The sequence below is a fragment of the Sus scrofa genome, chromosome 16 (genome assembly GCF_054392235.1).
Source record: "Sus scrofa isolate SSC_HxYL_T2T_F1_AM1 chromosome 16, Sscrofa_HxYL_maternal_Yorkshire_Landrace_v2.0, whole genome shotgun sequence".
In the NCBI taxonomy this organism is placed as follows: Eukaryota; Metazoa; Chordata; class Mammalia; order Artiodactyla; family Suidae; genus Sus; species Sus scrofa.
In genome coordinates, this window is record NC_139398.1 from 42,485,543 (window position 1) to 42,508,521 (window position 22,979).

At 39.6% G+C, this 22,979-nt stretch overlaps 1 long non-coding RNA gene across 1 annotated transcript in view; it reads left to right on the forward strand.

Annotated features, from left to right (window-relative positions):
• LOC110257237 (uncharacterized) overlaps nucleotides 1-22,979 on the forward strand; it is a 175,883-nt gene that overhangs the window by 11,193 nt on the left and 141,711 nt on the right. The gene's annotated exons all lie outside the window — the stretch shown is intronic.

The window sequence follows — 22,979 nt, forward strand, 5'->3', positions numbered from 1 at the left end:
ATCTAGATTGTGCTAATGCCTTCCATGAAGGTGGTTTGATCTGAGAACACGGGTTGAAGTTTACCTTGCAACCCATGAAAGCCATATTTCCCACACTATTTGCTAAAGGGCCCCAGGATACCTCAGGGAACTCAAAAGGTCACAGCAGGATATTTTAAATTTCAAGGACAACACAGCAAAACTTAATATCTGTCAGACCCAGGCAAATTATTAATGTAAGGACATTCACATTTTCAACATTAAATTGTACTACATTTGTTTTAAGGATGTCATATCTGAGAAACTGAGTTTTCTGTAGTTGCTGTGATAGAAACCAAGTCATATGCAGAAGTCAATATACATGAGGAAATTAAGGTGACAAGGTGCAATCTGATTCTAAGGTTTTGAGAAGCAGTGTAGAGCCCAAGAGGCAGATACATCCAATCCTTTGATATATAACTGTGGTTATTTAAGGATGAAATAGAATAAAGTTTTTCTTCCAGTTTATGTATACATATTTGTGTGTTTCTGTGTGTGTTTGAGTGTGTGTGTGTGTGTGTGTGTGTATTTAAATGGCTACTAAGTTGCTGGAACAAAATGCTTATTAATTTGTTTAGGCTAAACCATTTAAAAAACTATTAGTTAATTCTTTGGGCCTTGTTGCCATAAAAATATTTCACCAAGGGTACTGTGAACTGAGAAAGTTATGCTGGGGATTATGGCTGCATTTGGCACCTGCTACCAAATGAAAACCACATTTTAAAGTGTTCTAAATCTGTAGTTTTTCACAGGTTCATTTTGGAGAGAGAGAAAGAGAGCATGAGAAAGAGGAGTTCTGCAGGAATTCTGTCTATATTATGCCTATTCTGCTTTCTAAAAGAAATACGTACATTTAAAAAAACACAGTGATGTTTAATCTCACATCAAAATCTTCTGCCCATTTCTTACCTACTTTGCCCCACTTTGGCAAAAGTAGTGTCACCATCAAATCGGAAACCTAAGTAGCATCCTTTATTCTTTCCTTTCTATTACCCTCCCTCTTGAATCTCTTACCTAGTCTCATTGCTTCCACCTTTGACACACAGCTCCTGTCTATCCATTTCTCTCTGGCCTCATTGCCACTCCCTGGCCCCGACCACCTCCTTCCTCCTGTAGAGCTTGATGATGGCAACAGGTCTCCACAGGTCTTCCTCATCCACTCTTCCCCTCTTTCTGTTCTCAGCAAAATAGCCTCAATAATCTTTTGAAAATATAAGTGGAATCATAGTTCCCTCTTATTTAAAACCTTCAGTAACTTCTCATTTCACTTTATGAACAACAACAACAACAAAAAAAACAAAATCCCTTACATAACTTAAATCTTATACCATCTGTCTCTCCCCTGCCTCTCTGACCTCATCTTGGCCTTACGCCCTCAGACTCTGTGTCCCAGCCCACCAGCTTCTATCAGTTTCTCGAACACCAAGCTCATCTCCAACTCAAGTCTTTTTGCCTCTCTCTGCCTGGAATACTCCCAACCATCACCACCAGTATGACTGACTACTCTTATTTTCTGGCAACAAGTTAACTTTCTCGGCAAAATGTCTTCCAACCACACTACCCTCCATCAAACTGATAGGGAGAGAGTAGGCACAGGTGGCTGTAGAAGTCCCAATAGGGGATCATACATAAACAGGGAAACCTGGGGGATGATGGGAGACCACTGTAAGTTCAAGAAAACCATCAGAACAAGGCAGGCTCGCTTAACTAGTGGAGGTTCGAGAATTGCTTCAGGTCATTGGGTGGGGGATGGGTTGAGGCCTGCACTCAGATTCAGACCAAGGGCAAGAGTTTGAAGACCGCCCTTCAGCTGGTTTGAATATACACCACACCGGATACTAAGGAGGAGCTACTACTCCCGCAAAGGAAGAGGCGGGCCTTTCACCCCCCACTCCCCTTGGATGATAAAACTGTGGCTCACTGGATCTTCAGGCAGAGCTTCTTTTCCCGCCCGCTTGCAGCTCTTACAAGTGACCTATCCTAATTAATCTGTTTCCTGCATATCACTTTTTCTCTCGCTGAATTCCTTCTGCACGGAGGCATAAAGAACCTGAACCTTGCTGAGTCCAGACACAGGGTGAGTAACTCGAATTTAAAACTGTGGGTTCAAATCCCAATCTGTGTTCCGGCTAGGTTCAAGCCATTAGTGCCGTCAGTTTCAAAGTCTCTCTGCATCATCTCATGAGTAGAATCCTTCTTATGGTCTGAACTGCTTATGGTTTTAATTTGCAGTTGTCCTTTGACTTCTTTATTGCTTGACTGGCCTCACTAGGCTTTAAGCTCTATGACTCTCTAGCTGGTGGTCTTTGTACCTAGCCGTGTTTACCTAGTGCCTAGCAGTGTCTCTGGTTGGGTACTCAGTGGTGACTGGGAATGAATGAATGCATGAACGAATGGAAGGATGCCCTCCATTCTACCAGATGTGTGGGTTGGGATGTCTGGACCACCCCTGTGGTCTGCTTGACCTTTCCTCCTCTGCTGGTCACTCTATCTGGAATCTGGTCTCCTTGTACTTGACCCTGGCATCATCTACAAAATGGAATTTAAAGTGATTCAGCAGTGTAGAAGCTGCATCACTTTAAAGACAAATTTGAAGAAACAAACAAGGAAGCAGAAGCTTCCCCTCGAATAATTCTAAATTCTCTAACTTTGCAGGTACAAATAAAGATTTCAGATTGTTTATCTTGAATCACGCTTTTTCCTCCCAAGAACATGGCTATTTTAAACCATCTTAAAATTTTTGAATAATTACCACATATGAGGGATTTCTTGAGCAACTATTTTCTTTGTGCTAAAAATTCTACCTTGGCTTTTCTATTTATAGAACTCCCAGCATTGATGTTTGTCTGAAATCCATAGGAGCAAGATTTCTTGGGGCGTCTGCTCATTGCAAAGCAATATTCACTTTTCTGAAAATGAATCTTACCTCTAATTTCTACTCTATTAAAAATTGTGAAAAATCCTAGGGGGAAAAAAAAACTTTATTTGGTTCCTGAAAACAATGGGACACTAGTATAAAGGTGCACTGTAACTGTTAGAAAGATATTTTGAGAGAACATGGCATTTGTGTTCTTTATAATCAAGATGTTTTAATTTTTCTTAGTCTTAGTAAAGCATGTGTGTATATCTTTATTAATTTAACATTTTATAAATAAGTATATATAATGTTTATTTCCTAAATGCTAGAGGTAAAGCTCTAAACACTAATTGACAAATAAAAATTGTATATATTTAAGGTGTACAACATGGGGTTTTGATATACATACTCACTGTGAAATGATTACCACAGTCAAGCTAATTAACAATCCATCCCCTCATGTTGTTACCTTTGCGTATGTGTGTGATGAGAACACTTAAGACCTACTATCTTAGCAAACTTAGTATTCAATAGAGGATTATTACCTATAATCACCATGTTGTACATTAGAGCCTCAGAACTTAGTCATCTTATATCTGAAAGTTTGACCAACATCTTCCCATTTCCCCACTCCCACCTCCTGGAAACCATTATTCTCCTTTCCACTACTCTGAGTTCTTATTTATTTATTTATTTTGCTTTTCTTTCTTTTCCTTCCTTCCTTCCTTTCACTTTTAGGGCACTACACCTGCGGCACATGGAGGTTCTCAGGCTAGGGTCTAATTGGAGCTACAGCCGTTGGCCTACATCACAGCCACAGCAATGTCAGATCTGTGCCTTGTCTGTGACCTAAACACCACAGCTCACAGCAACGCTGGATCCTTAACCCATGAGCAAGGCCAGGGATTGAACCAGCAACCTTATGGTTCCTAGTTGGACTTGTTTATGCTGCGCCACAATGGGAACTCCTGAATTCTTTTTTAGATGCTACATACAAGTGAGATCATATAGAATTTGTCTTTCTGAACCTGGCTTATTTCACTTAGCATATCCTCCAGGTTGATCCATGTGTTGAAAATGGAGAATTTCCTTCTTTTCCGTGGTTAAATAATATTCCATTGTATACAAATACCACATTTAAAAAAATCCATTCATTCCTCGACTGACACCTAGTTTGTTTCCATATTTCTTGCAATTATTTTAATTAATGAAAATGCAGTGGAAAAGATGAGCTGCTTACTGGTGCTTGAAGGATAAATTTTTAATAAGTAGATTTGTAAAAAGGATTCTATAAAGAAGGAATGGACAAAGAAATAGCTACCTTGGGAAAATATTGATAATAGACAAAGAGAGGCAGCAAATTTCAAAAGTCTCTGTGAAGTGACCTCATCTGGAAGATGACCCAAATAATGAGCAATTATCTGTGCTGGCATCTGCCTCAAGGATCAGGGGTACGGTCAGTGCAAAATATGCCAGGGGAGCGAGCCATGGTCCTCCTCACCCTCACTTTGGCAAAAATGTCACCATCAAATCAGAAACCTAAGCAGCATCCTTTATTCTTCCTTTCTATTACCCTCCATCTTGAATCTCTCACCGAGTCTTGTTGCTTCCACTTTTGATATACAGCTCCTGTCCATCCATTTCTTTCTGGCCTCATTGCCACCCCCTTGCCCAGACCACCTCCTTCCTCCTGTAGAGCTTGATGACGGCAACAGGTCTCCACAGGTCTTCCTGCATCCACTCTTTAGTTTCTCAAACACAAAATTCTTAGCATCAACCTCATTTTTCCCACCTCTGCTTAGCAGAAGAATGCTGGGCTCTTCTGGGGCATTCATTCATTCTTCTGCTAAAAAGTAAGAAGTTGTGTATGTAGTTGCATCCTCAGTAACTTCCAAGAATGCTAAATGATGTTGTAGAGGGAAGACACTGCTTCTTCCTTCCAATTCCAGCCTTACACTTGCCTGGTCCAGATTGCTCTATGATGATTAAAGATCCAAAAAGAGAATGGCCCTGAGCAGATAAGGAGAGTTTCAGTGACAAAGTCTCTACCAAGTGTTTACCTTAATAGCATTTACCAGAAGAATCCGATCAGTATCTCTCAGCAGGAGATTTTACTTATCCTCTTAGAAGATCATTCTGATTAGGGAAAATTGTTTCAGAGGCAAGGATAAATTCAGGTGAAGCTGGCTTGACAGACCCTAAGATTGCTGACTGCAGCTTTTATTTGAGGCATGGCATAACTTTGTCTTCTATTTTACTTAAAGTATTTTAAATTTGGTAGAAAGCTGGAGGTTTAGCATTTTATAAAGATCATTCAAAATTCAACACAGACTCGCATAAAATAAAGACTGGTAAATAGCATTGTGTTTACCCTTCAGTGTTCAGTTGGAAGATTCAATTTAATCTAAAAAATGCAATTAAAATGTAAGCACTCTGTGCCCAGTTTAAGTCAATAGGCAATAAATGTTACTCTGTATAAGGTAGTCCCAAAATAGCTGTGGAAGATTTGGAAAGTTTAATGCGTGGTCTCTGCCATCACTGGGAAAGGAGACATAATCACAGGAAATATAAAATATATAAGTCAGTATGTAAGCACCAAGCTAAGTGATTCAGCAATTTAAATTTAAAGATGGAAGACCTCATTTTAATTGCAAATTGCATAATTGCATTTTCCTGTTTTACAATAAATGAGATGAATTTCTCTCCCAATTGCTCTTTTGTTGGAGAAGCGACTTGGCCTGTGTAGTCCACATTGAAAGCCAGAGCCCAGCACCCCTGGCAAAGACGCTGTTGTTGTCCTGGAGCTACATGCACACATTCTGGGCTGGGTAGACTGAAAAAGCTCTGCCTCAAATTAAAAAATGAAATATGCTGTTATTATGGATGTCCAAACTTTGAGATAAAAGATTTCCACTTCTCTGGCACTATGAAAACGAGTTATTATCTTCCCCCAGTAAACAATCAGGAGAATTAATTTGGAGATAATTACACTCTGGTGTTTAATATTATACTTGGATTTTTGAAGTATTTTGATGTGAGCAGTAACAGTGGCTCAAATAGATGGTTCAAGGCCTAAGACTCTCAGGGTAGATTTTATAACATGGGGAATCCGTGGCTAAAGGGTCATTTCCATTACCGTCATTTACACTACCGTCATTTTCATACCCTGTATTGGCTTTGGCCATTTTCTCTGATAAGCAAGAAAATTAACCATGCAAGTTAGTCCTACACCCAAGTTAGGAGATTGGACAAGATTTTCTGAGTGAACTGTTCAGCTGTTTCTTTAAATATTGGGAAACTAATTTATGAAAGCTTGAGCCTAAGGTCAGTTCACTCCTGGGAATCAGAAATGCTCAGCAATGTCTGATAAGTTGGTAAAAGAGGCTGCACACCTATCTTCCTTCACATTCTCTGAGTCACACTGGGGAAAGTATCTGTGTAAGAAAAGAGGAAGAGAACCGGGAGGGGCATCGTGGTATCTGACTCAGGGGGTCCCATAGTGAACCAACTGGGTATCTGTTGGGTCCACTGGCCATTTCCCTTTCTTTCAGGTTTATTTCCATTCTCTAGAGGGCTGATGTCCTGCAGACATACTTGTATTATATAATCCCACCGTGGCTTATCGGACCTGGAATGGACATTCCAGGATGGCACGGAGGTCTCTCCATAGGACTGAATTATATAACCCCTGTCGAGTCACAGCAATATAGTCTGCCATGTGAAAGGAAAGCATAAAAACTGAAGAGGGATGTAGATATACCAGAAACTTGAGGTCTCAGGTTATGCTCCAGTGGTTCTCAGTGGCAAAGGGTGACTCAGAGTGGAGAAAGGCATTTTCACACTTAACCTGGAACCACCCTTTGCATAAATACCAGTACTCTAGTGGGGGGTACAGCAAGCAATAGCAATGCAAAGACTCTTGGAATTGACTCTGAGGGTCCGGTCAGTATTTATAGAAGGAAAATTGTGGAGGCAGATGAATTTCTGATCAACACCTGGAGACTTAAAGCTATCTATCATTGTGTAAGATTTGCATCCATGAGATGAGGAGTGATCCACTGAATTTTGGGAAACTGGCATTAAAGTGACCCCTTTCGTACCCAGGACTGGTTCAGTGTAAGGAACCTTGCAATCCCATGAGCAAGGGTTATAGTTCCAGAGCAACTCTTATGCAAATAGGTAACCAAAGAATAAATCACATTGGTTGCTTTTTATCCTGGATGGACTTGTTCATTGAAAAAGAAGTGTCAGTGACTTGGTAGCTTTTGTCATATCAGTCACCTTCTCAGGACTTCATTTGCTCATTTGTAAAATGAGGACTCTGGACAAGATGTGGTGTTTCCGGGTCTGAAACTATATTTCTGTAAAGCTATAAATATCTTAGATTTATTCTCTTCCTTCTTGAAAAGTATTCAGAAGAAAATACTTTGTGGTAGCTAATTCATTTATTTTGTTTTCCCCGTATGCTTAGAATTTATTGTCTGTATGTATTTTACCATAAATCAACATTTGTTAACAATCTTTCTTATAAACTGAAGTGCAAATGGGCAATTTTCTTAAGACAGGGTTTCAAAACAGTAGATTTTTTTTTCTTCACTATGGATTTAAAAAAAAAGAGAGACATAGTGTGCTGAAATGAATCTTTCCTCTATGAGGTATGGGACCCAAAAGCTATTACAAACTTGCCTCTGGTATATGTCAGTGACTGAACATTGGAAAGGCGTAATTTAGCAGTTGTTGAAAATCTGATTTGTGTTTGCTGAAGTGTTCCAGGAGCCCCTTGAATGGAGACCTTCCTGAAGTTCTTAGCAGTGGTGGAAGTGCCCCCACGGAGGCCTGAGAAATGAAAGGCGGGTAGGAGCCCTGGGAGCAAAAGGAGGATAAATAGGCCTATATCTTTGATAGGCTGTGCAAGGTTATGCCCATCATAAATCCTACCTTGCTAGAGGAGTCAAAAAAAAAACAAAACAGTAGAGACACAAGGGTGCAGAACAAAAGATGTCCACCAGAGAAACAAAGCAAATCAGAAATAGTGTAAAAGGTTATCTTGTATGGAATTAGTAGGATAGTTGAGGACCAGCCTTAGGAAAACCTTGAAGGAGACAAAGAAGGTTGGGGATTATGTCCATTGTTCTAAAAACAGGAGGACTTCTTTTCCAATATATATATATTGGAATGTAGGAGTCTGGCGATTTTTTTATATATATATTTTGTGAGTTAAACAGCACCCTGGATACATGGATGTGACTTGAAAATTAATTGCAAAATCGCCACCTCTACGATAGGTTGGGAGTTCGCCTGTATTTTTGAATTACTCTCTTTGCTGGTGCCACAGTGTCCTTGTATTCTGTAGAAATACGTAGATGTAAGGACAGTTTAAGGGCTGGGTGCATTATAGCAGTAGATAAAGACAGAGGGGAGGACCGAGAAGGAAAGAAATGGAAAAATTTTAATGCAAAAATGTATCAAGCATCCTGCTGGAATGGTCGTAAATGTGATTTAATTTTTATCATGAAAGAGACTATTGAATGCTGATATTCATAGGAATTAAATATTCTGCCTTTGGGAGAAGAATGGAGGTTTGTTTTTTCTTTTTCTTTTTCTTTTTTTCCTGCTTTTTAGGGCCGCACCTGTGGCATATGGAAGTGCCCAGGCTAGGGGTTGAATTGGAACTGCAGCTTCTGGCCTACACCACAGCCATAGTAACGCCAGATCCAAGCCGTGTCTGCGACCTACATCACGGTTCAGGGCAACACTGGTTCCCTTAACCCACTGAGTGAGGCCAGGGATCAAACCTGAGTCCTCATGGATACTAGTCAGGTTCATTTGTTCATTAGTTCATGGATACTAGTTGGGGTTCTGGCTACAATGGGAACTCCAAAATGAAGGTTTTTTTCAACAATGTGTTAGTATCAAGGAGATGGCATTATGTATCAGTTAAGTACTTGAATGTAGGAGTCTGGGCGATTTGAGTTTGAATCTGAGATGGGGCATTTGCTAACAGTTCTAAGCATCTGTTTCCTTGTCTCCAAGTGAGCCCATCCTCCAAGAGTTACAGTGATGACTAGTGATAATAAATATTTAAATTTTCCTACACTGTTCCTCCCTGAGTAAGCATTCTTTACCTATTATCTCATTTAATCCTTACAACTAACCTCTGAGATAGATACAGTGCCCAATTTTACTGAAGAGCACATGATGGGCAGAAAGGTTAAGTCCTTTCCTAAAAGTCAAAGTTGGCCATTGGCAGCAAACTCAGTTTTTACGACTCTAGATCCAGAACACCTTGACTTATTTGAGATTTTGACCAGGGAAGCCAGAGCAGAAGCAGAGCAGACACTGGCATGCCAACCCTCTCCTTCCTCACCACTCCTTTTATGGTCCAGTTGTCCTCAGGGGGCTAGAAGTGTGGCATCAGGACTGCTTCCATGGTGGTGGCCCTTGAGTGATCCTTCCTCTTCTTCCAGCTTGATTCAAACTCACCTGTGAGTGAATTCCATCTCTCATGGCAAATTTGGAGAGGAGCTTTCTATCCAGACACTATCCTATAATAATAATTAGAGGGCCACCACCCCTGCTTCACCTCAGGCTATTACAATGATTCAAAATAAGTGTGGAGGTTCTTGCAAACTCCCAGGCTTTGCTTCCTCACTCTCCACTCACAGGGTTGTTTGCCAAACCACACGGTCATCAGGAGAGATGGTAAACCACTCCTGCATTTGTTGCCACTATTGTTAGCTTGCAGCTCATGGCTTTGGGAAGTTGGCCTTTGGACCAGGCTGGACTCCTCTATCTAAATGTTTTCCAGCACTGCGTTATTCACAGTGGTGTTCTCCTCCTCAGCCAATCAGTTCATGTTTGAGCATCTCCTATAAATTCAGCTTTAAGGTCATAGAGAAACATAAAAAGCCATGATTCAACCTCAAGGACTTTTGAGAGCACCTTAAGGAGGATCAAGTCAGGTGAGGTCAGATCAGGTAAAGATGATTGTTTCCAACCATCTATTACTGTTTGTTGCTCTATTCAACTAACTCTTCTATAGGACTGATTCAAGCACTTCAGTCAGAAATGATAATATTTTTGACTTGTATTAGGGCTTGCAGCCACATAGAATGCTATTTAGATGGAGGGACATTGAAAATATCAGTAAAGAATGATTCTGGATTCGTTTTCTGGCTTTTCAAATCCTCTTGCAGAATGAACTGGATTTTTTTTAACTGAATCTTTAAAGACCCATTATTGAACAAGTAACTTAAAACAGAAGGCCCAGATTCTAGTCTTGGATCCACCAGTGAGTAGCTGTGCACTCTTAGACAAGTCACTTGACCTCTCAGATCTCGGGAGTGGGGGGTGGGGAGGGACTACCCTGTATGAGAAACTACCTGCCTATAAGATCTTTTTCTCAGCTATAATAATGAGCTTCTGGGGCCACTCTCTGCAAAAGATTTTCATTTTAAATTGTCATTATGGCAGGTGTGTGGACTTGGCTGTGGGTGCAACTACTGGTCTTCACTTGAAGTTTCAGGTCTCTGCAAGTAAAGGGGCTATTGTAGGCCCCATAGCATTGAAGGAATAAAAGCTGGGTCCTTCTGACCAAGGCTGTCAGACTCCACCTGCAGCCTGTGAGACACCCCTTAAACTGGCGGGCCCCAGACTACATTTAACCATAATCACAGCTTAATGAAAAGAGATTGAGAACTAAAGAGTTTTACTCCCTGCTCTTAGACTAATTTGAATTATTACTCTAGACAAGCTACTTACACTGTCAATTTCACATTTTCACCCTTGGCCAAAAGGGAAGAATAACATTGATTCTAATCATATCATCTGATTGTTGTGAAAACTGCCGCCCCCACCCCTTCCAACACACACACACCTCCCTCACTGCAGTCAGATAGAAAAGTACTTTCAACATCTTTGGTAGACGGTGGTCCCAGTGCAGTTTGTGATGACAGATCTCATTGATTCAGAATATATATGTCGCTCACTGGCCCACCCAGATGATTCATCTTAAAGGACTGCTCTTAGCTTGCCACTTCCCTGCTCAAAACCCTTCTAAAGCTCCCACCACTTAACAGAGGTAATCTGAAAGTCAAGGTCATAGCTATTGTTTAGACTCCTCAACTGTGGACACAAGTCTTTTGCATGCTTTTTTCTCCATTCTGTTTTTTGAAGCACTTCCATGAGGCTGTCGGACGATCTAACAGATCAGCCTGGGCTTCCAATCCCTTCCTATTCCAGGGTTGCATCTGTCCTTCGTGGAAGAGATGCCCACCTCACATTGGTACAGGCTCTGCCTGCAGGAGTCCTTCGGTCTCTTCTCCAGGCTCCACTCCCATTGCTTCTGCCTCTTCTGCTCCTACAACCACCAGGCACTCACTTCTTCCTGTTGGGGCCTCAGTCACAAGGCTGAAGTCCTGGGCTGCCATCCAAGGTCTTCAACGGTCCAACCCCGACCTACTCCAGCCTTTTTTATCTTCTCCTCAAGGGGGAACCTTTTACTCAGGCTAGAATTTATTTTGTAACTCAAGACATCCTCCTTGCTTAGAATAACTGCTGCCATCCTTACCCTTTTCACAATGTCTCAATCTTTGCTATCTCACACAGTTTAATGAAACCTCACCTGCTCCAAGATGCTCATGGAGACTTGGTAGCCTTGTTTTCTCTTAATAGCAATCACTTTTATCCTTTGAACTCTGCTTCTGACACTGCAATGCTGTCCGAGCTGACTTTTAAAGGCAGGACTTTAGTCCTGCTACAAATTTGTAAGTATTACCGCTTATGTAATTGTCCTGGACTCTCTTCCTTAAAGACCAACTAAAATATGGATTACATGGGACAAAAGTTTGGTTAGAGGAGTTCCCGTCATGGCTCAGTGGAAACGAATCTGACTAGCATCCATGAGGACTCAGATTAGATCCCTGGCCTCGCTCAGTGGGTTAAGGAAAGTGCAGAGTGGATCAGAGGGCATATTAGCAGAATCTAACTTGGCAGTTAAAACATCCTTGCAGGGAAGTGGCATAGGCTGACACATAAAGGTGAGGCAGAATTAGCCAGGTGGAAATGGGGTGGAGCCGCTCCTGTGGAGTGGGAAGGAGCACAGAACCTGTCTGGCCAGAGCAGACTGACCATCGTGGAGAGTGACAGGGATGAGGCTATCCAGTGCTTAGATTGTGCGGGTCTTTTAGCCCATGATAATAATTGTGATTTTTTTTTTTTTTTTTCTTCTTAGGGCAGCACCCACAGCAAATGGAAGTTCCCAGGCTAGGGGTCAAATCAGAGCTATACAGCTGCCTACTTACGCCGTAGCCACAGCAACGCAGGATCTGGGCTGCATCTGTGACTTACACCACAGCTCGCAGCTGGATCCTTAACCCACTGAGTGAGGCCAGGGATCAAACCAGCAACCTCATGTTTACTAGTCGGATTTGTTTCCACTGCGCCACAACAGGAACTCCAATAATTGTGAATTTTAATCTAAAAAGTGACAGCCATGACAAGCTTTAAAAAGTGAAGTGAGGAGTTCCTGTCATGACTCAGCAGGTTAAGAACCCAACTAGTATCTATGAGGACACGGGTCCAATCCCTGGCCTCACTCAGTGGTTTGAGGATCTGGCATTGACATGAACTATGGTGTAGGTCACAGACGCAGCTGGGATCCTGTGTTACTGTGGCTGTGTCATAGGCCAGCAGCTATAGCTCTGATTGAACCCCTAGCCTGGGCACTTCCATATGCTGCATGTACAGCCTTGAAAAAAAAATGTGAAATAATTACATTTTTTTTTTTTTTTTAACAATGAATCCCAGGAAGAAAGGCTTTGAGGGTGATAAAAAAGTAAACAGGGTACATCTTTAATGTAACAAAGGAGGGTTTGGTAGGAGGAAGTGGGTGGGACAATGCTGATGATACCTGATTTCTCTGCCCAACACATCTGCTCCAAGCTGGCCTTCACTGGTAACTTCTGCCCACCTTTTCCCAGCTATAAAACTCTGAATGACTCTGTAGCTGAGGTCAGTCAAGATGCCCCTGGAGGCAGCAGATGGCTGCAGTCTACCCTGGACTCTCGCTGGTTCTTTCTGGAGGTGGGGAGAAGAGCGTGACGTGGGTCAGGCAGGAAGAACAGCCTGTGAGATGGCATTCTTCTCCGCGTGAAGCCGGGCGAGGAGCAGTTACCCTCTTGGCACCAATAAAGAAATAGAACTGATGATTCCGTAGGTGGCATTTTCTTTTTCAGTATCAAAGTAATCAATGTCCTGCTGTGGTGGCAAGAGACACTAAATTGCTGAGGCGGCTGCCTTTGGATGAGAAAAAATTGGGCACCTGCACTTAGGTCCATAAATAACTGAAGGTTATTCTCCCTGGGGATGAAATTGTTGGTCTAAATAGTCCCACCAAATGCTAATTTAGGGATTACACTGTGTCTGTCTAAATTGCCATTGTAATTTCAAGACAAAATCTTGTTTGGTCAGAGCAAAAAATATATTTTAGAAACACAAGTTTATACCTGAACCAGGACTTTTGGCTGAAATTCTCCAAAGGCAGAGAACTTCTCTATGAGTGTTCACCCTTTATTTATTTATTTATTTATTTATTTATTTATATGGCCTCACTTGGAGCATATGGAAGTTCCTGGGCAAATGATTGAATCAGAGATGCATCTGCAACCTACTCCACAGCTTGTGGCAACATCAGATCCTTAACCTACCGATCAAGGCCAGGGATCAAACCAGAATCCTCATGGACACTATGTCGGGTTCTTAACCCACTGAGCCACAACAGGAACTTCGATTGTTCATTTCTTTTTTTTTTTTTTTTTTTTTGTACTTAAGTATGCCCAACCTCAAATCCGTATGGTTGTTATAAAACCAGTATAGGTCTATAATTATTATCAATTTCATTTTATTCATAATCAAATAAGCATTATTGAATAATAACTCTATGGCTAAAACTGTCCTAGCTATCAATCCTCTTACACCTGATAGCATTTTGAGAATTAACTTTGCCATCCTGAACCTACTTTCCTAATGAAATTGTATCAGTCTTACTTCTATGCCTGGCACGAGGATTACATTCGGGAATTCTTTTTGCACATGGAAGGATGACCTTTAGTTTATGAAAGTTTCTCTTCTAAAGCTATAAAGTATTCTCTCTTCTGGTGGCCTTTATCTTAAGTATTTATAAATCTGCTAGTATCATAAGTATGTAATTTTTTGTCCATCTTTCAGATCTTCCCTAGATGCTTGTTCACAGATACATTTGAACAATTGGAGTAGCACTTTTCATACAGATATTCCAGATATTCCAGAAATATAAAGGCAAACCTTAGATCCCTCAATGTATCAACCTTCATCTTAAAGGGACCTTACAATAACAGGGTGATGTCCAGCCTGTAGTGATCAGAATGTGGGGTTTTCTGAGAACATCTCCCAATACTATTCTTTCATCTTTCGTATCCAGTTGCATGCCTGTCTAGTCACCTGAAACCTTCACTCCAAATCAGAGTTGTCAATGGCTCCTTCCTGCCCTTTGTACCTATTTCAAATCCTGTAGTTCAGTCTTCAAGCCCTCACTAACTGGCTCCCATTGAACCACTGTTCTTCAAAGAAGTCTTTTCTTCTTCATTTTGGTTTTGGGCGTTGCATCTGCCAAGGCATACGTATAACCCCAGTTCACTTTGGCTGCCTGACTCTAGTCATGGTATTTCCCTCCACACAATGCTCTCTTTCTCTTCATCCCATCATTTCAAACCTTGAACTTTAAGCTCCTGTCTTGCTAAAGGCCACATCCTGTATAAAACTGTATCCGATGTGTTAAATCCACATAAGTAGAGAAGGAAAACATACTGTGCAATGAGATAACAAAGAGAAACAAGCTGGTCCCCATCAGAAACATAGGAAAAGCCTCTGCCACCTGTGTGAAGGCAGAGAGTGCAGGCGGCAGAACACAGAATGCCCTCTGCTAGAGCCACACCATGGAGCCTGGTGAGTCTTCCCCTGCCCCAGCAGGATACTCGGGATTCTGCAGAAAAATTGAACTAGAGAGGCTCTGGACCAGGAGACAGCCGACACACTGAAGAGAGGAAAGAGGATCATCCTGAAGAGAATTAATTGAAATTCTACGAACTGAAATGAAACTCCTCAGCAATCTTGCACTCCTCAGTTTCAAAAATACTGTGAGCCAGGTACATACTCCAGTCAGAGCATTGGAGGCACCTTCTCTGGAGCAAACAAATAATCTCAAAGGAAAAGAAAAAAAGAATTTAATGCTACTGGTTTTGGAATAATCCCCTGATGAAATGGCCACATCTCTACCCAGTCCATCTATGGGGAAGTCTACCAGTTGCAAAGTTGTGCTGAAGCACAAAAAATTCCAAATTAATGTTTTATTAATTTTAGGAAAGTCTCTCCTTGAAAGACAGAGGGGAAAATAACCACAGAGGAGAATTTGAAGGAAACAGAGGGAATCCTGGGAATATAAGGAAACATCAGAACTCTGACTGGTTTCCTTGGAGACAAGATAAAATATTATATCTATGGAGTAATAGAAGACTATTTTAAAAATAAGCAAATAACAGGAATTCCTGTCCTGGCACAGCAGAAATGAATCCACCTGGGAACCATGAGGTTTTGGGTTTGATCCCTGGCCCTGCTCAGTGGGTTAAGGATCCAGTGTTGCTGTGAGCTGTGGTGTAGGTCACAGGTGCCACTCAGATCTGGTGTCGCTATGGCTGTAGTGTAGGCTGGCAGCTGTAGCTCTGATTAGACCCCTAGCCTGGGAACCTCCATATGCCATGGGTGTGGCCCTAAAAAGCAAAAAATAAAAAATAAAAATGATACACCATATAAACAAAATTAATATAATTTTGGAATATAATATTGAAGATATATTTCAAAAAGTAAAACCCAAGACAGAGACTGAAAATAGGTCCAAATAAACTTTGATAAAGGAAAATTTAATGCTGCTGCTGCTGTTGATGATTAGGATAATATATATTTCTTATATGAAAGGCATAAATTTCTAGCTTGAGTGAGCTCATCATCATATTGAGAGTAAAAAAATGTTAAAAGCTTTCAAAGAAAATAAAAATATGCCCCATAGAAAGGATAAAGTATCAAGATAATAGACTTTTCAGCAGCAACTCTAGAAGCTAGCATATAATGGGGCAAAAGAATCAAAATATTGAAAGAAAATGAATCCCAACCTAAAATTCTAAAATCAACTAAGTTATCAGTCATGTATAAAGTTAAAGAAATAAATTTTAAGACCTTTTTCATGAATAGCTTTTAGAAGATTTTCTCCAACAAAATAAGGAAATAAACCAAAATGAGATAAAAACAGATCCAAGAACCACAGATAGTGTTTCAGAAGCACAGCTCCAGCTGGCCTTCCAGGCAACCAGATCAGAGTAATAAAGAGGTTATCTAAGAAGATCTTAAATTTAAAGACTAATATGCATCTGGCTATATTTTCTTTTAAAGGTAAAATGCATCCATCCCAGAACCAGCTTCTATTTCTATTGCTTTGTAAACTAGGCTGAGTCTGCCCATTCTCTGTGAATACATCAACAGATAAAATGTGGCAAATGGCAAATTCCAAACATGAGAAAACCAAGATAGGTTGGTGATGCTGTGCCCCAATTCAAGCCCTTGTTTTACAAATACAAGTCATTTTCCTCAATTCAACATAGAGATTCTGTTTGTTTGTTTCCCCTTACAGTTGTTCCACAGTTGTAAGGCCACAGTTAATTCTGTGACATAACCTCAGTCAGTGGGCCTTTGGCATATTATATCCTTAAACGGTCTCTCCATTGTTTTCTCTATGTTGAATTTGAGGGAAAAAAATAGACCACTGTTTTATTGTTTTACACCATCTCTCCATTGAAGTCTTTTCTCTGACTCTCTGCTGCTTCTTCTGTTAGTGTTAACTGACTTCTCCATCTGTTAAAATCTGCTCTATGCAATTTTTCTAGCCCTGGGAAAAGTGTCTGGAATGTGAACAATTTACCTATCCTTAGGAGCTTGTCTTTGATAAGAACCAGACTATTGCTTCCTATTCCCTTCTCCCCAAAGAAGACAAATTCTTCCCAAAACTGACACCACTACTTTAGTTTTCATTTAGTTCTTCTAGCTGTTATGCTCAAAACTCTTGAAAAAGCAGAGACATGAAAATGATTAGAAATCTTGTCAGTAGAAATTACCTCAGTTTCTTTTCAACCTTTAGATCAGGGAAAAAACAAACAAATAATGCAAGGCATTGTGGGTTTGATTGTCTCCCAGAGGAGTTGATATGGACAGATCGGATTATGTTAACCAGTCTTGTCTCTTACTTTATCTTTTAGTGAGTTCCTCATGTTAATCAGGTGAATTTAGTCAAGGGCTGTGCCATCAATTTAATTTCATTTCCTTATACTGTCTTTACTTTTTAAATCAAGATTGGTATGGTTTAATTTGAAATTTCAAATGGATACAATTATTTGTACCCAAAAAATAGCAATTTATAAATTCTTGCTCGATGAGGACACATTAAATGATATCAGATGCTAGTGCTGTACTTAATTGTAATTGGTAAATATTTATTTATTTATTTATTCATTCATTCTGCTCCTGTGCCATACGGAAGTCCCCAGGCTAGGGGTCGAATCACAGATACAGATGCGTGCCTATACCACAGCCACAGTATGCCAGATCCCTGAGCTGCATCTTCGACTTATGACTTACGATGCAGCTTGTGGCAACACCGGATCCTTAACCCACTGAGCAAAGTCAGGGATCAAACCCGAATCCTAATGGGTTCTTAACCCACTGAGCCACAATGGGAACTCCTCAATAGGTAACTTTAATGAACTCTTCTTCCTTGATAGAATTAAGTAAAAAATAAACATTTGCAAGTTTAGCAATATGTTGCTTAATATAATACATGTTAGCATTATTTTGAAGAGTTACTGCCTTCAATGACTGTTGGACTGGGAATCCAAAAGCCTTGGTTGATTGGTAACTAAAAATATAACATTAGGAAAACCACTTAACCTTTCTGGATATCAGTTTCCTCATGAGCAAATTGAAAGGGTTGGACAAAATTATCTCTAAGATCAATTTCTAGTGATACATGATTTTATAATTGCTATGCTTGTGATAGAAAATTGCTAATAAAAAATAACAATGCAGGTTAAGAAGTATTAATTCAAAAGTGAATACAAGTGAATGGCTTCAAATTGATAATCTGAGTAAAAGGGATGTATGTGCTGCTTCAGCAAATTATTATAATTCAGAAGGAAAGGTGAAATGAAAGTTGCAAAGTGTTGTTTTCTTTTTGATTGTTATCATTAGTTTTGAATCTTATCATTCTTTGTTAATATCATAATATAGGGCTCATGTTTATATAGTAACTTAATTATCCTGCTCTCATCCTTTATTTAAAAAAGCTATCATATATGGAGCGTTTATTGTGAACTAGGTCTTTATTACAAGAATTTTATGTACATTTTCTAATTTACTTCTCACAGTATGTATATGATGTTAGTACTATTATCAGTAAAGTATAGGAGTTCCCATCGTGGCGCAGTGGAAATGAATCCGACTAGGAACCATGAAGTTGCGGGTTCGATCCTTGGTCTTGCTCAGTAGGTTAAGGATCTGGCATTGCTGTGAGCTGTGGTGTGGGTTGCAGACATGACTCAGATCTCGCATTGCATTGGCTGTGGCGTAGGCTGGCAGCTACAGCTCTGATTGGACCCCTAGCCTGGGAACCTCCAAATGCCTCGGGTGTGGCCCTAAAAAGACAAAAGACAAAAAAATAAATAAATAAAAGTAAAAATAAAACGTAATAATACAAGTGTATCAAGTAATAAACTGAGGCATAGCAAGGTTGGTTAATTGTCAAGTTCATATAATTAGCAAATGACAGATTTTTTTAACCTGGATCCATCAGACTCCAAAGGTATCTCTTAGCCACTCTAGTGCCTTATTTATAATTTTTCATTAATATTTTAGCAAATTAATGTGCTACAATTTTCTCCAATTTCTAGTCACTCTTTAAAATGTTGGAAATTTTTTTTCGATTCTCACCTTTACAAAAATGCATAAATGAAAATGCTAACAGTGGAAGATGCTTCTTAGCCATTACATAAATCTAATATCTTGTGAAAAAGCAGAGAACTAACACAAGACTTCCTTGTCATTGTCTATTTGAAGATTGATTTTTCATGGACCATAAAAAGCTACTTTCCAGAGTACAGACACAAAGTCACTGGCAGGTTGGAGATAAGCGAATTTTCAGGAGGCCCACCTCTGTATCCAAACTGTTAACTCAATATAATATCAAGTTCCAAAAGTAAAGCTGTTATCTTATGGCTGCTTGACAATTTCATTTGTACCTTTCAAGTGAAAAAAGTAAAAAAACTAAATCTTACTTTTTATGTAATCCAATTTATTACGGGTTGAATCATGTCCCCCTGAAATGATATGTTGGAATCCAAACTCCCAGTCGCTTAGATGTGACCTTTGCAGATGCAGTCATGTTGCAATGAGGTCATTAGTGTGGACCTTAAAGCAAATGAATGGTGTCCTTAAATAAGAGGAAATTTGGTCACAGAGACAGACACATGTAGAGGGAAGGTGATGTGAAGAGACAAAAGGAGAAGATGATCAGCTAAAAGTTGAAGAGAGAGGCTTGAAACACATCTTTCTCTCACAAACCTCGGAAGAAACTGACCCCTTGAGTTCAGACTTCAGCCTCCAGAGCTGGGAGACAATACATTTCTATTGTTGAAGTCACCCAGGATTTGGTTCTCTGCTACAGCAGCTGTAGCAAACAAGTATTGCTTTCTAGGCCTTAGCGATAGAGTGCGAAGAACTTAAGATATAATTTCAGTGTTTTTCTGCCTCTACCCTGTTTTGGAAAAACCAGACCTCTAAGTTTACTCGTAGTTATCAGTCCTATGTGCTTGAAGCCTTTCTGCTTTTTTTCTCCTTACATTTTCATTATCTGCCTGACATGCTGTCCTTGTAGTCACTGTTTTGTGAATCCTGCTCTTGGTTTCTCACATTTCACTGGTGGAAACGAAGATGAAGACCGAGAGAAGGGAGGGTGAAGGACAGACTGCTAAGTGCAGAGGGGTGCTCAGGACCTGGGCATGGTGCAGTATATGGAGACTAGAGTGGAGGTGGGGTCCAAGGAACACCTTATCCTCGACATATATAACCCTCAGTGACCTGAGAGGTAGTAGGTGGCTCCTCTCAGACTCAGAGACTCTGATCGTAGCTTAGGGTTTCTGAGTAAGATTACCAAACTCCATGTAACAACAATTAGTGGAGTGTAGTTTCACCTCCCAAATCTGAAGAAAAATACCTGTATCAAAGAAAACTCTGGTTACCATCAACTAAGTTAATAAAAATACATGAATACTGCAGCATGTACACAATTAGTTAATAAATTTCAACTCAATAATTATCTGAAATTAGGAAAGCATAAAAGATAGGAATGTGCTACATACCAACTCCATGTTTTTGTACAAACACCATGGTTACAAACATGGATTGTAGAAACCATGGTTTGTACACCATGGTTACAAACACCATGTTGTGAAATTAATAATAAATGGTACTGTGTAATCAAAAAATCTGAATTTGCAGACTAACATTATTTGCCAACTACTTGGCTATGCATAATTAAATGTTTAAATAAAAGGCTAAAGCATTTATGTATATACTCATCCAGCAAATATGTTTTATGGTCTCCTGTGTTCCAGGCATTTAAATAATTTGTAGAAAGTCGTGATTGCAAAGGTTTTCTGTTGTGTGCTTTTAAGCATGGCATGTAATGTCTGGAGGCTTGTGTCCTCTCTTTCTATGAAAAAAGGAGTTGTATTATATTACCTGGAAAGGTCTTCCCACTTTAAACTTCTTTGACTTTTATGATTCCATTCACTCCATACTTTAATAAATTTGTTCCCACTGTTTGGTATCTTTAACTTGTGCAGAAATCCATTCTCTTGATTATAAAGTCCAAACGTGTGGCTGGTTCTTTGATCTGCTTAAGGATGCTCCCAGGCTTCAAGCTGTTAAAGTTTTCTGGGTCATAGACTAAATTTGGAAAATGGCAAGATTTTAAGCAGCTACTACTGTAAGATTTACTACCATACTTTCTATTGTCCCCAAATAGCCCTTCTTAACATTTACCTTCTACTTCTGAATATGCCATAAACAGTCCACTTACCTTTTCAAAATTAACAGCTATCGTGAGCACATTAAAAGGGCACCATTGTGAAGTTTGTTTTATGTTTCTTTCCATTAAAACATATTATTTTCAACATCTTGCTGTTTTACTTCTTTTCCCTGGTGTTGAGCACAATTACCACAATATTCTTACAACTCTGCTTTAAAGCTCTCCTCCCAGCTGAAAGCCACACTACATCGTTAACTCCACAAGGTCCAATAACGTTTTCCCAAACATGTTGTGACTGTCACCACTGGAGAGCAATGCTTTTAGGGAAAAACCTGGAGTTGGTATGTAGCATGTTCCTTTCTTTTATGCTTTCCTAATTTTAGATAATTATTGAGTGAAGTTTATTAGCTAATTGTGTACATGCTGCGGTATTCAAGTACTTTCATTTATGTAGTTGACGGTAACTAGAGTTTTCTTTGATACAGGTATTTTTCTTCAGATTTGGGAGGAGAAACTGCACTCCACTAATTGTGGTTACTGGAAGCCCAATATGGTTCTAACTAGAACTTAATCAACTGTAGTTATAACGGAATTATTCCATGCACCTTGGAGAATTATATTAATTTTTCTCTACTAAGATATCATCCAGTGGGATCTATACTGAAGTATCCACAAACCATGGGCACTATTTTACCTGTAACAAGGGGAGCAAGTTGAGTAGCAGGAACTTGAACTACTTGAGTCAAATAAACTCAAGTTCAAGTTGAGTATTGTAACATTTTAACATTTCTAGTATTGCTCTTCTCTGGTTTCAGGAAAAAAATGACACTTTGATTTCAATTAAAATTAATTTTTGGGGTGTATAATTGAAAAGCCCTTAGCTTAGCTTGAATTGATTTACTGATCACTAAAATAAATTTTAGAAATTCAATTTTCTTTCATTGCCACCTTCAGTAAATCTTTGTCACATACTCTATTTTTGGTTCAAGGTGCCATTTGATTTAAAGGTCTGTGTGAGAAGATCTCTTGGGTAGGGATGAAAATTTACTAGATAGTTTTCAAACATGTTCATAAATTCTCCAAATTGTCCTTTAGCTCCGTACTTGCCAATGCTCTAACTTGTTGGTCATTTGGTAGTCTAAAGCACTCTCAAGACCATGTCTCAGAAGTTATTCAGAGAAGACCTAGGTTCCTGACCAAGATCATTGAGAGAAAGCAAAGTGACTTAAGGCAAAAAAGGCATCTAATGATGGTGGAGATGATAATTCTTTATCATTTTATGGAGGAGTAATTGACGTATATTTAAAATTTACAATTTCATCATGAATCCATAGTTACTCCCAAACATTTCCTCTTGCTTAGCTTTAACTCTCCTTCCCATTTCTAACTGCTCTATCCCCAAACAACCAGTAATCTGCTTTTGCCATGATAGATGTGTGTGGTTTTCTAGATGTTTATGTAAATAAAATCATACAGTAGGCATTCTTTTTTTGGTCTGGCTTTTTTCTCTCAGAATAGATAGTTAAGTTTCACTCATATTATTGTGTGCACAAATAGTTCACTGCTCTTGCTAAATTGCATTCAACTACATAGATATACCATAATGTGTTTATCCACTCACTCATTAATGATAGCCAGCACAAAAATGAGAAACTCAGCCTTACAATGACAGGGGAAGCATTAGTTAACATGAATGATCTTGGAATAGGATCTTGAGCCTTAGATGAAGCTGTGCATATCAACACCTTGATTTCAGTCTGGAGAAGCCCTACACAAAGGATTCAGCTAACTTGAAATCAGACTTCAGACCCATGGGAACTGTGTGACAATAAGTTTGTGTTGTTTTAAGCTTTTATGTTTATGGTAATTTGTTACAGAGCAGAGGTCAGGAAATGCTTCAGTGAGGATTGGCATATGAAAAAGTCAAAGTCTGCTCAGGAG